Source organism: Chionomys nivalis, chromosome X (genome assembly GCF_950005125.1).
Source record: "Chionomys nivalis chromosome X, mChiNiv1.1, whole genome shotgun sequence".
Lineage (NCBI taxonomy): Eukaryota > Metazoa > Chordata > Mammalia > Rodentia > Cricetidae > Chionomys > Chionomys nivalis.
The window spans coordinates 113,416,664-113,431,497 of NC_080112.1; positions in this window are offsets into that span (position 1 = coordinate 113,416,664).

Here is a 14,834-nt window from a genome sequence, read left to right on the forward strand (position 1 = left end):
AATACAGTTCCTTGTGTTGTGGTGACTCCCTAGTCATGAAACTATTTTCATTACTTTTTCATAACTGTAATTGTGCTACTGTTATGAATCCTAATGTAAAGATCTGATATGTGAACTCTGTGAAGGGGTCACGACCCACAGGTTGAAAAAACACTCTTGTAAAAACTATGAACGTAAAGAATTCTGACATTCGAGGTGCGAGGAACCCCTCCCTACATTAGTCCAGTTTCCTCCTATGCAAGGGGCCAGTGTTATTAAAAGATCTGGTCACCTGAAAACCATCTCAGCACATATCGCTACTGAACCTGGGAAGAATCTTTATTATTTAAAACTGTGTGTGTGTGTGTGGTGTATGTGTGTGTGCGCGCGCGTATGTGTGTGTGTGTGTGAGAGAGAGAGAGACAGAGAGAGAGAGAGAGAGAGAGAGAGAGAGAGAGTGAGTGTTTGTGGGGGGGCTTTTTTTCAGCCATAAGAAAGAATGATGTTGTGTAGCTTGCAGGAAAATGGGGGTCAACTAGAGATAATTGTGTTAAATTTTTAAAAGCCAGCACAGAAAGATATATTTTCTCTCACTTGTAGTTCCTAGATTTTATAGCAATGCATAAATAACATGCACATAGGACATGAAAGTGGAAGGAAAACCACTAGGGTGACAGAGGAATAATGGGAAAGAGAAGGCTGACAAAAGAAAGGGAGGGAAATGTGTTCAATATACAATATTGTACAAAAACATGAAAAGTATTTTTTAAAGAAAGAAATAGCAATCAATTTGAAAGCAAAATCATATATTATTCTTAGGCAGCAAAGGCCCTTGTCACCCCACAATATGAAAGGGATTTGCTTAAAATTAGCATGTCACAGGAACCTCCAGAAAGACTCTATTTTATTGGCACATCAACGAGCTTACAAATCAAAGGTCATATTAATAACTAAGAGGGACGCCAAATAGCTACAAAGACTACTTGAATTTAAGTGCAATGTTTGTTACACGTTAACTACCAACATTAACTAAAATGTTCAAACACCAGAACCACTGTCAGCATGTTTGCTGTTTGATGATAACACCTCTAATGTTAGACACTAGAAATTAACGTTGTGGAAAGATTAAGAGGTGTGAAGAGAGGAGGACTTGGGTATTTGCCAAGACGGCTAGAGATAGAAACTTCTGAGAAAATATTTTCTTCCCCAAATACAGAAAATACTCAATTTTTTTCTTTGGGGAGGGGGCATGTTGAGGGAATGGGGTTGGTTTTTCAAGACAGAGTTTTTCTATATAACAGCCCTGGCTGGCCTGGAACTCACAGAGATCTGCCTGTGTCTGCCTTCCAAGCGATAAGACTAAAATTGTGTACCACCACCTGGCTTCAATTTATTTTTAACAGCTAGCTATTCAGGACATTCCTAGGGAAATGGGCAAAACTTGAGTGACTTCTAGTGGATTGACTTCCGTTGATTATTGTCTTTGTGGTTATGCTAACTGGTGTGTTCGTTCTTCAGAAATATGAACAAGGGCAAGGTGCTGTACACTGTAGTCTCAACTAGTCAAGAGGTTGTGGCAGGATCATTGTTTGAGCTCAAGAGTCCCAGACCATCCTGGGCAACCTTGTTGCAAAAAGGAAAGAAAGCCAAGAGTGACAAGATAACCCTCTATTCCCCGCATTTCAGAGCCTGAGGTAGGTGGACAGCAAGCCCCCATTTCAGAACAATTTTTTTTTTTTTTTTTGGTTTTTTCGAGACAGGGTTTCTCTGTAGCTTTAGAGCCTGTCCTAGAACTAGCTCTTGTAGACCAGGCTGGCCTCGAATTCACAGAGATTCGCCTGCCTCTGCCTCCCTAGTGCTGGGATGAAAGGCGTGCGTCACCACCACCCGGCTCAGAACAAAATCCCCCCCTTTTTTAAAAAAAAGATTTATTTATTTATGAAGCATACAATGTACTGCTGGCAAGGAAGGCACCAGGTCTCATTACAGATGGTTGTGAGCCACCATGTGGTTACTGGGAATTGAACTCGGGACCTCTGGAAGAGCAGCCAGTGCTCTTACCCTCTGAGCCATCTCTCCAGCCCCTCAGAACAAAATTTTTAAAAGAGGAAATACATCCTGGAGTATTTAAGGCTAGCGGAGCATTATTTCTTTAAGTTACATACAAATGATTCAGAAAGAAAGGGTGAATATAATCCTCGTGTATACTTTACATTAGTGTACTGGTGTGCAAGTCTGCTAGCAGCAGCTAGGGAGAGCTGATTGTGCACTTGTCTTCCTAACTCTGGCTCCATGATCGCACATTGATACAGACCGTCATGGAAATCAGCAAGCACAGTGGATCAATGCTACTCATACTATAACATAGTATGATGTCCTGGATAACACTCAAGAAATTCACCCCTCTTATTTTCTTATTATGAAGGAAACATTTAATTGTGGTGGTTCAGAGATTCAGTCAATTATCCTCATGGTGCGGAACATGGCGGGAGGCAGACAGGCAGCATAGTGGGGGAGAAAGCCAATAGCCTATGTCTTGCAGGAAACAGGAAGTCAATTGACTGTCAAACTGAGTGAAGCTTGAGAAAAAGACCTCAAAGCCCACCCCCACAGTGACACACTTCCTCCAATAAGACCACACCTACCCCAACAAGGTCACACCTCCTAATAGTACCACTCCCTTGGGAACCATTTCTGTTCAAACCACCACATTCCACTCCCTGGCCCGTGTTATGCCCAAATTCGTGGGTCCCCACAAAAGCCAACAAAGGAAACCGAGTCCCGTATGTAAAAACAAAGAGCCTTTATTTTAATCAAGTTTGCAAACTCAGTCTCTTCGCATGTCCAACGTATTAGAATGTCCAGAGAGCCCCGAGCTCAATTAGAATTGGGTTTTTATAGTAGTAAAGGTGGGGGTGAGGGGGTCTCTGTGCTGGCAGGTGTTTTTATTTACAGTGCTTAGAATGTCAGGAATTTTCTTTCAATGTTCTGCTCTTGGGTGGAGGTCAGGTAATCTCGGCCTGCCAGGCATTGTCTCAGGGTAAACTATTGAGACTCCACACTCCATTTAAATTTATCAATAACCAGAGTCCCAGGTGATAATGGTTGGAGGAAGTAAAGAACTCCCTTTCTGCCCAGACTTAGATTATCATGGCTGGCCCTCACAGCCCACAAATGCTTATAGCCATGTCATAATGCAAAAATGTATTCAATTCAACTACAAAAGTCCCCAGAGTCTATAATAGTCTCAAACTTATTTCAAAGTCCAGAGTCTCTTCTGAGACGCATTACAATCCCTTAACTGTAATCACCTGTAAAAATCAAAAAGATCACATACTTCCAACTTATAATGTCACAGGATACACATACCATTCCAAAAACACAGGTAAGGAAGCATAGCAAGGAAATACTGGACCAAAGCAAGACCAAAAACCATCTGAACAAACTCCAAACTCTGTGTCTCCATGTCAGATGTCAAAATGCTCTCCACATCTCCTTGGCGGGTATTCCACAGCTCTGGCATCTCTCATATCTTGGCTTCTCCAGGGCAATCCATGCTTCAACTTCACAACTTCGTGCAATGGCCTTGGTACTAGGCCTCCATTCAGAGACACCCCTGATGCATACCTGGGCTCAGCAGCTTTCTTAAGGGTTGGAGAAAAATTGCATAATCCATTTCTTCTTCCTCTTCTTTTACTTCTTCCTCTTCTTCTTCTTCTTCTTCTTCTTCTTCTTCTTCTTCTTCTTCTTCTTCTTCTTCTTCTTCTTCTTCTTCTTCTTCTATTTTCTCTTCTTTTTGTTTATTTATTTTTTTTGAGACAGGTTTTCTCTGTGTAGCTTTGGTGCCTGTCCTGGAACTAGCTCTTGTAGACCAGGGTACCTTCAAACTCACAGAGATCTGCCTGCCTTTGCCTCCTGAGTGCTGGGATTAAAGGCATGTACCACTGCCAGTCTCAAAATTTCTTCTATAAACCACATGACCAAAGCTGCCAAGTTCTGCTGCTTACTGGTCCTGGAACATGACCCCTGTTTAATTACATCTTCATCAGCTTTCTGTTTTCCTTCACTGCCTAAGCTTGGATGACCTTGAACTTGCTCTTTAGACCAAGCTGGCCTCAAACTCAGAGATCTGTTAGCCTTGGCCTTCCCAGTGCTAGGATTAACTTTTAATCTAAACTTTTCTTTAATTCCTTTCCACAAGTTTGAAACTTAGCTGGGTGAGATCTTGCCCTGTGGTCAGCACTCCCTATATTCCATTTCTTAATCTGTTTATCTCCTTGAACACCGAATTTACCTTCATTCCTTATTCTGGTGCTCTTTTTCTCCTCAAATGTTTTTCCATGCTGAGCTTGCTCCTTTTCATTATATATCTTCATTAGAGTCAACACTAGTAACCACACCACAGAATCTATACTAAGGTGTTTTTAGATTTCTCTGCCAAGGGAGTCAATCCAAAACTCTTCACTTTAGCCTCAGGCAAACTTTTCAAATAAGGACAAAAGGTAGCCACATTCTTCACCAAAATATCACAGGAACATATTAAATAAAATATTCTGCTGAAACCTCTTGAGTGAGCCCCTCATAGTTCAAATAAGTCTTAGCACCACTGTCTTCCATGTTCCTGCTAGTATGGCCCATTAAGCAATGCTTAAAGCATTCTATTGCTTTCTAAATCCAAAGTATCACAGTCTGAATTCCTCCAACCAAAAACATGATCCGGCCTATCACAGCAATACCCCAGTCCCTGAAACCAACTTCTGTCTTGGTTAGGTTTACTATTACTGTGAAGAGGTACCATGACCATGGCAACTTTTATAAAGGAACAAGTTAATTGTGATGACTGCCTTACAGTTCAGAGTCCCAGTCCATTACCATCACGGTAGAGAGCGTTGTGGCAGCTGGCAGGCATGATGTTGGAGAAATCGCATCCTCTTCTTATCCCTTAGTTTTCCCTAAACCCTTCAAGAACAGATTTTTGCCAGGCACAGTAGCATACCCCTTTAGTCCCAGTACTCAGGGGACAGAGACTGGTGGATCTCTGAGTTAGGGACAATCCGTTCTGAGTACTGAGCTCCAAGGCAGTCAGGGATACATAGGGAGAACCTGTCTTAGACAAAAAAAAGGAAAAGAAAAGCAAACAACAACAAAAGAACACATTTTCCAGACTAACTTCAGATACATGAACATCCTCTCCTCTGTACCCTGGCAAAATTTAGTATGTTTATTCATGTAACAAATAGGAACATCTATCTAATATAGTAGATACTCACAAACATAAAATTCCATACTCAATAAATCCTTGCTATGACTAGTAGTTTAGAATCTCTTTGTTCAAAGATGCTTTTGATTTACCAAGCTATAAAATCTGCCATGTATTTTCTTCGAGTTGTAAGTAAAGAGCTGGCTACCAACAATGGAAGTAGATGGTTCTGGTTTGTTTCACAGAGGGTGGTAGGCACCCAAATGCCTAGGTGCCAAATTATAAACTTCAATGAGCCTTGGAGTACCTACTGAGATTTCATGCTTTCAGATTCAAATAAGGCTGGGGAACATTTTGGGAAACAATCTAAAGTCACCTTACAGAATGAAACTCTGTAGTCAGCTCTACTTAGAGAAAAAAATGAATCTGTAACACAAGGAGACAGACAGAGACAACACATATAAACTGCTAGGAGAAGTAACTAGTCCTATGAAGAAAATAGTAACTGTTTTCTTCAGTGCTGAACCCAAGGCCTCCCACATTCCAGACAAGCACTCTAGTACCGAGATATGTCCCCAGCTTTGTCCTTGTTTAAAAATACCTTTTTGGGAGCCGTAGAGATAACTCAGGAATAAAGGCACTTGCTGCCAAGCCTGACAAGTTGAGTTTGATCCCCAAAACTCACATGGTGAATTGAGAAAACCGATTCCAGCTAGTTACCCTCTGACCTTCGGGTTCATGCTGTGACAGACAGCACATGCCTGTGTATGTGTGTGAGCACAACACTAAATAAAGAATAAATAAATTCCAGTAAAGGTTTTGAAATGACATTTTCATGGGTTGGGGGTTTAGATCAGTAGTAGGAGTGCCTGCTTACTGAACCCCAATGTGGCAAAATATTAATAAGCAAATAAATAAATAATCCCTTTCATCACATCTTTAGGAAAACTATAAAATTTGAATATGACACGATTTCAAAAGAACTACCAGAAGAAATTTAATGAAGCTACTAGTCTATTTAAGGTCTCAATCATCAGAGACATTTTAACTGGGGTCTTTATTCCTTTATGAGTTGCTGAAACATTCTTAAGGTTTATAGCCTACCATTTAAAGCGAGTTAAGACCAATAAAACACCCACTTGACAAACTCAGGCTTATTTCCCAAGAAGAAACAACAAAACAGAATTTGAAAAGGCATTCATTTTTATGGCTGTTGTGGCACAATGCTCACAAGCCTTTGAAGTACAATGATCAATCAGTATTTTTCTACATGATATAAAAATAGTGTGCTGATTGATTGGAGGTCAGGTTCTAGCCTTCAATCTCCAGGTGGTAGCGCATGAAAATCAAAAGGCAATCGAAGATTATTAAGACCAGAGTTTGTTAAGACATCATTACTCCTTTCAAAGTGGGATTTTAATGCCCAAGAGGGTGGCTGTACACCTTAGAAACTTGGAAACACTACTGATTTTGGAAATATTAGAAAAGACAAGACCCAGTTTCTTTGCACATTAAAAAAGAAAACCAAAGCCATAATTTTTAATGTCTTTCTAGCAATAGCTAAAGAAAGCTGGAGAAAATGTTATATTCGTGTGCACATAAGAACATGTTCAAAGATATTCATTTCAGCACTTTCATCATGGAGACCACCTAAGTGCTGTCAAAAACATGACTAGATTGACTATACTGCAATAAGATTGTAAAATAAATTAGTGGCACATGTATCAACATGGATAACACTCAAAAATATTAAAAAAAGCTAAGTATAAAATAAAGGCTAACACATTGTGTTTAATTTTTAATGTCATAGATAAATGAATTTATATATTTTATATATTTTTCTCAGTCTTCCCAGTTTCTAGGAAAAATGAAGTGCACAACGATTAAGTAATTTCCATAAAGTTATAGATGTACTCACATATACAGTATGCACTACCGACCAGATCTGGCTTCAATGTTTGTGTTCTAACTCTCTAATTTTTATTGTACAATATTATTTATGTAAAGGTCAAACTATTTAAAACTGTGTCATATAAAATTTTTGTTTAAATATTTTTGTGGTAAAATGTGAAATCATTTATGGAAGCTAAGGTATCATTTTTGTGGCTACTTCTGAGAAGAGGAAATGAACGGGAACAGGAAGTTTTGATTCTTATCTACAAAGTTTAATTTCCTTTTGAAAAAATTCTCCTGTAAAGATGGAAAATTTTAAAAATCTAACAATGCTGTGTGGAAGGTATATAGAGATGTATAATAATATTCCTTATTTTTTTCTTACATACAATGTGTTTTATGATTTTGAAAAAAATAAAAGGAGAAATGAAAAGGTATGATTTTGTTTGTTTGTTGAGACAGGGTCTATGTATTCCTGGAATTTCCTATATAGGCCAGGCTGGTCTTGAACTTATAGACATCTACCTGCCTCTGCCTACCAAATGTTGGAATTAAAATTGTATACCAACACACCCAGGCTAAAAGATATAATATTAAGCCAGAATATTTGTTTTGGATCTTAAATGTAATGAACAATTCAGATTGTAATTTAAATATTTATCAAAATGCAAAATAAAAATTCTATGGCAGTCAGAAAAGCCTTTGTGTTTCAGTTAAAATGCACTTGAATATTTACTAAAAGCGCAATGATGGAGCCTGAGAAAAATCAGATCCTACAGAGAGAAATAAAGAAAACTTCACATTAAAATCTTATTAGCATATGTTCATGTAAGCACTACATATAAAGTCTCTTGAAAGACCGTGCCCAAATTTAAACCAGAAGCCCACCCAGGAATTTTGGAATTACTTGATTGCAATATTACTGCCCTACACGTGAATATTCTATCGCTTAAAGAAAATCATATCAAGGAAACAGAAGCATTCTGAAAACAGTTAGGAAGTACACTAACAAAACCCAGCTTCCATAAGTGGCACCATTCTCCTGTAACAACTAATAACATTTTTAATTTAAAGGTCAAACAATTGATTTAATCTGAGTGAAAAGAGAGACAGGTTCTTCCTGTATGTTTCCAGACGTTCAAGTAGTTACACAAGAAGCCTTAAATCTAACATACAGCTGCTGCTGCTGCCGCCGCCGCCGCCACCATTGATTCTTTTTTTACTTCGAGACCGGCGGACTGTAAAAGGGTTGCTGAGGTTCTTGGGATGTGACTCAGCAACAGAGCACTTGCCCGGCATGTGCAAGGCCAACCTGAGCACCCAAAGAAGACAAAGACACAATAAAAATTGCTCTTTACAGCTGAGTGAGAAAAAAAAAAACCATTTTATCCCTTCTTTTTACTTCTTTTAAGTAAAACGAAAAATGCTCCAAAATGATTTTCTGTCAATATGTACTTCCCGAGAAAGACAGTCAAGAGAGCTCTGGATTTTATAAACATTCCTGTGAAACTTGTTCGTCCTGCTACAGTTTGTGCGCTTTCCTCTCACATGTTTCAATGCATGTTTCCTGTCCAGAAGAATTCTCCCTGGCCTTTAACCTGACTGGGAGGAATTTGCCACCTCAAATGCCACTGTGTGCCACTGTGCCCATAAATTAACTTTCTAATGATTTCCAACATAAGTATTCACACCACACTCCCAGGGGCAGACAACTTGGGGGCACATTCCCAAATCTTGGAAGTATCATAGAGTTAATTACCATGTTTATAAGACGTTCATGGCCTCCTCTCTCCTCCTCAATGTGTGTGAGCTTACCCCTTTGGTGTGGAGATCTGGGAAAAGGAGGTAAGAAGGAGGCATGGAGAAATGAGAATACCTTTAAAGGATACTTCCTGACTAGCAGTTCCAAAATGTTATAATGCAGAATTTCTCTTACTCCTCCTAGCCTATACTACATGTGGAGGATTAAAGACTGAAGTATCTTTGCAGTTTTACTGCATTTTATTTGGAAATAACAATACAGGCCTGATGCACTGTTTTATGCTTTGAAGATAGATTTTGTTTGTTTGGTTCTCATTTCTCCTTTTTGTGTTTTATTTAAAGATAGAGTCAATGATATATCTAATACATGAATCCACTATCCTTTTAAAATGTCAAAACATTGTGCCTGGAGAGATGGTTTAGTAGCTAAAAGCACCGACGGCTCTTCCAGGACACCTGGGTTCAATTCCCAGCACCCACATGGCAGATCACAACTGTCTGTAACTCAGGTTCCAAGGGATCTGACTCCCTCACAAAGACATGGAGGTCAAACATCAGTGCACATAAAAATAAATAAATAAATAAATAAATAAATAAAATAGCAGACCGTGGAGAGGAAGTAGATCAGATGATAGAGGGTCTGCCTACCGGGTACAAAGCCCTGGAACTGATGCCCAGCATCACATAAAACCACATGTGTTGGCAAGTGCCTATATTCCCAACACTCAAGAGGTGGAAGAAGGAGGACCAGGAATTCAAAGTCACCTTCAGTTAAAAGCCAGTATGGGCTACATGAATCTTCTCCCTGAAAAAGAAAGTCAGACCATGCAAGAGAGGAAGCTGTTTCATGCAAGAGGGTCCAGCAGGTCAGAGTGTTTCTGCTAAGCCCAACCTGAGTCCCATGGCCAGAACCCACAGGGTGGGAAGAAAGAGAAGATTCCCAAAAGTTGTCCACTGACCTCCACACAGGTTCTGTATCTTTACACACACACACAAGAAATGAGTGTTCAAAACGGGTAGTGAGATGGGTCAGTGTGTGAAAGGTGCTACTGCTGCGCCTGACAACCTGCGTTTGATATCTGGGGCACACATGCTAGAGGGGGAGAAATTACTCCTAAAAGTTTTCCACAAGGAGTGCTGCAGCATGCCACTCCAACACACACAAATACATAAGTTGGAAAGGAAACAAATGAGCACATTTTTAGACAATGTTTACATAAACAAAAGACAAAGCTGAAGTCTTTCTATTTGTCATGGCTCTCCAGAGGGAAGAAATCAATGTGGTGTATATATGTTCACTTGTTTGTTTTTCATTTCTTATATCCAATGGGTTACATGATCACGGAGCACTTAAAATCTCTGCCTACTAAGCTAGAAACACACGAAACCAGTTGTACAAGTCCATTCTGACGATCACTGGGCTCCAGATCCAGAACCAGTGTGTTGCCTGCGGCAGTCAGATAGGAGGAGATCCACCTTTCCTCTCGAGGTCAGCCTTCCTGATTCCTGTGGTCCACCCCCCTTAAGCAGGTGAGTTATTTTTTGTCACTGTGGCGAATGCCTGAAGCAAAGGAAGGAATGAATGATTTGTTTAGGTCATGGATTCAGAGGTTTCAATTCATGATCTGCACGCTTTCTTGTTCCTCAACAGCTAGAAAGACAACACGTCGTATAGGAAGGATGTGGAGAAGAAGTAAAGATGCTCACGCTCGCATCGTGGCAGGAAGCAGAAGGACAAAATGGGGCTGGGGACAAGAAATAGCCCCCAGGACACATATACCCAGCAACCTACTCCAATCACACCACCAAGTGGAATTTCCAGCACCTCCCAAATTATCAGCTTAAGTCCATGAGGGACATTTCATAGTGGAACCATAACAGGAGGACAGCCACCGTCTTTTATCTGTCAATCCAAATGCTGTTCTCATCTAAAACCATCCTCATAGACCTCACACATAGTGTTCGGCCAGAAATTGTGATCCTCTTTGGCTCAGTTGAGCTGACGTAAAATTTAACTACCAAAATCTTTTTGACAACTACCCTAAGCCATCCCCCTTTCTTCCTCCCCTATATACCCACTTTGGGGATTGGTGCATATCATTTCAGACAAACCCCTTGAATGTTTCTTATACATTTTTATTGATATTTATTGAGCTCTACGTTTTTCTCTGCTCCCCTTCCTGTCTTTCCCCTCTCCCTTTCAATCCTCCCCCAAGGTTCCCATGTTCCCAATTTACTCAAAAGATCTTGTCCTTTTCTACTTCCCATGTAGATTAGATCTTATGAAAGTCTCTCTTAGGGTCCTCATTGTCTAAATTCTCTGGGATTATGGTTTGTAGGCTTTATGTTTAAAGACTACCTATGAGTGAGTACATGTAATAATTGTCTTTCTGTGTCTAGGTTACCTCACTCAAAATAATGTTTTCTAGCCTCATCCATTTTCCTGCAAAATTCAAGCTGCCGTTATTTTTTTCTGCTGTGTAGTACTCCATTGTGTAAATGTACCACATTTTCCTTATCCATTCTTCGATCGAGGGGCATTTAGGTTGTTTCCAGGTTCTGGCTATGCCAAACAAAGCTGCTATAAACATAGTTGAGCACATATCCTTGTGGCACGATTGAGCATGCTTTGGATATATACCCAAAAGAGATATTACTGGGTCTTGAGGAAGGTTGTTTTCTAATTTTCTGAGAAATCGCCACAACATCATGGTTTCAAAATCTTTCTCACTGGAGAGATAACCAAGTGAAAAAATCGAATTGTTATATTTTTCCCTTTTGAAATACTAGAAATTAATACCAGTTTGCTCAACATGTTATTAATACTTTTTTCTGGTTTTGTAAAGCATGCTCTAATGTAGGCCAGCCTGGTCTCAAACTAACAATGTAGCCAAGGATGGCCTTGAATAACCTTGAACTCCTGATATTCTAATCTTCACCTCCCAAAGTACTGGGTTTATAGGTGTTCACCACTATGCCTGGTTATGCTGGAACCATGCTTTATAGACCAGGTTGGCCATTAACACCACCCAGCCCAATACATTTTATTTGTATGAATCTTAACCACTAGATCATTCCTTCTGTAGTTAAGGGGGGGGGGCCCTCCACCCTACCTGCCTCCAATATCCCACAACTTTTGTGATTTGGGGGCTCCATATTTGACTCAGCATGATGGCTACTAATCAGTCATACAATAACTCAAATCACATACTAACTGGATGAGGTAGATGTTTACAGTGGCAGATACTAAATAACAAGGCTGGAATTTGGACCTTGTACTTGACCCACGGGCCAACTATTGCAATTGCTGTTTATAGCCAGAGAGTGGTGTCACATACATTTAATCTAATCTCAGCACTTGGAAGGCAGAGGCAGGCTGATCTCTAAGTTTGAGGCTAGCCTGGTCTACAGAGGGAGTTCCAGGACAGCCAGGGACACACAGAGAAACCCTGTCTTGAAGAAAAAAAGAAAAGAAAAGAAAAAAAAGAAAAGAAACTGTTACATGTACTATACTCTCAGGCATGACACTGATAATGTAACTTTCAATTTAGCTTGAGGTCTTTTCCACCTACTGTGTGTGTTAATACCAGTGAGAATAGGAGTCATTCAACAGTCATCTCTCTCTCTCTGTTTGTGTGTGTGTGTGTGTGTGTGTGTCCGTGTCCATCCCTCTTCTCTACAGGGGATAGAACACAGGGTTGTGAGCTACACTCTAGCACCACATATATCTTTCATCCTCAGAGGCTGATCTTACAGGTGCCCTCTACAGTGTGTTGAAAGCTAGGTCTGTAGTTCAATGGTAGAGTGCTCACCTAATATGTGCAAGGCCCTGATTCCATTGCTAACATCAAACAAAGAGTAAGACGAAACAAACAGAGCCAGGCGGTGGTAGCTCCTGCCTTTAATTTCAGCACTCATGAGGCAGAAGCGGGTGGATCTCTTTGAGGTCGAGGCCAGCCTGTCTATAAAGTGAGTTCCAGGAAAGCCAGGACTGTCTTGAATAACAAAAAGATCAAACAAATGTGTTATTGCTAGATACATAGAAGAATTATAGAATGCTTTCCAAGTGTGTAGGTAATTTTTTTATTGTTCTGTTGCTTTAAACTATTTTGGGGATTTTTTTGATTCAGGGTTTCTCTGTGTAGCCTTGGCTGTCCTGGAACTCACACTGTAGACCAGGCTGGCCTCCAACACACAGAGATGTGTCTGCCTCTGCCTCCTGAGTGCTGGGATTAAAGGTGTGGGCCACTACCACCCAACTTGTTTTAAACTATTTTTAAGGGTAAAAGTGTTACTATATACACTCTTTGATGAAGATTCAAATTATATTAGGGAAAAGAAAAGATGAATGTTTCTAAGTGATTAACTTATTGTTTCTTGACATACTGCCAGCAACTGAAAAATGCAAGGCAAATCATTATATTAACGAAACTTATATGATGGTGGAATGCAGCGCAGCAGGCAATAGATAGCAGTGAGACTTCCTTCCTTCAACTCCTCAAAACTATAAGAAACGACAGAAAACCTATTATGCAGAGAAACTAGAGAGCAATGCAGTGAGTGTCTGAAAATTTTTTACTTGCTTTGTTGTGGGTTTTTTTTTTTTTTGAGACATAGTTTCTCTCTGTAGCTCTGGTTGTCCTAGAACTTGCTCTGTAAACCAGGCTGATCTCGAACTCAGAGATTTGCCTGTCTCTGTCTCCAAAGTACATTTGATTTCTATTAAGGTAGAAATAGGATGTCGGGCATGGTGGCACATGCCTTTAATCCCAGAACTCAGGAAGCAAATGTCTGTGAGTTCGAGGCCAGCCTGGTCTACAGACGGAGTTCCAGAACAGGCTCCAAAACTACAGAGAAACCCTGTCTCAAAAAACCAAAATAAATAAATAAATTAATTAAATGTATTGGAATTGTCTACAGTCAGCAATGATGATCTTCTTGCTAGTCTTGGTATTCCTGGACCCAAAACACTCCCATGCCTCCATGGTGTTCATGCCTTCTTTCCCCTTCTCAAAGACCACAGGCTTGCCCTCCAACCACTCAGTATTGGCAATACAGATAAAAATATTGAGAACCTTTGGCCCACCATTTGCAATGGAGAAAACAGGCCCTTTAAGCTTCAGGATGAAATACTTGTCCTCAAATGTCTCCTCTTAGATGAACTTGTCACCAGTTTCATTATGGCATGTACAATCACCACTCTGGAACACAAATCCTGGAATGATTCTGTGAAAGGAGGAGCCCTTACAGTCAAATCCTTTTCCAGTAACCAGAGCACAAAAGTTTTCTTCTATTTTTGGATTGTATGTATGTATGTATGTATGTATGTATGTATTGCAAACAGCTCAAAAGAGATATGGCCCAAAGGCTCACCCTTGACCATGATGCTAACATGTTATATGTTATATGGCTGACAGCAAGTGACTAAAGGGGAGAGCAATATCTGCAAATCGTGTGTGTGTGTGTGTGTGTGTGTGTGTGTGTGTGTGTGTACCTGGGATGGGATCTCACTAAGCAGCCCAGGTTAGCCCAGCCTCAAGCTTGTAGCCCTCCTCCTGATTCCCCGGTTTACAACTATACCTGTTTTGCTACCCTACTTTTGTTCTCTTTTGCATTTTATTCCGACAGGGTCTCATGGAGCTCAAGGTGACCATGTTCTTGCTCTGCAACTGAAAATGACCTTGAACTTTCAGTCCTCCTGATCTTCCAGCCTCAGACTCCCAAGTGCTGGCATTAGAGGCATGTTGTCACACACAGCTCATGTGTGTGGGGCTGGGGGACAAACCAATGTTTTAGAGCACGCTAAGCAAACAGTTTAAGATGTGAACTGTAGCACAGCCCCCCCCCCGGCTTACTTTTTTGATGGCACAATACAATTTCTTGGCATAGTTTTCAAGATCCTTCATGACTGGGTTACTAGTTACTTTTCTCACTGCTCTGATAACTGCTGTGATCACAATACCTGACCCAAACGACTTAAGGAAGTGTGGTAACTTCAAGG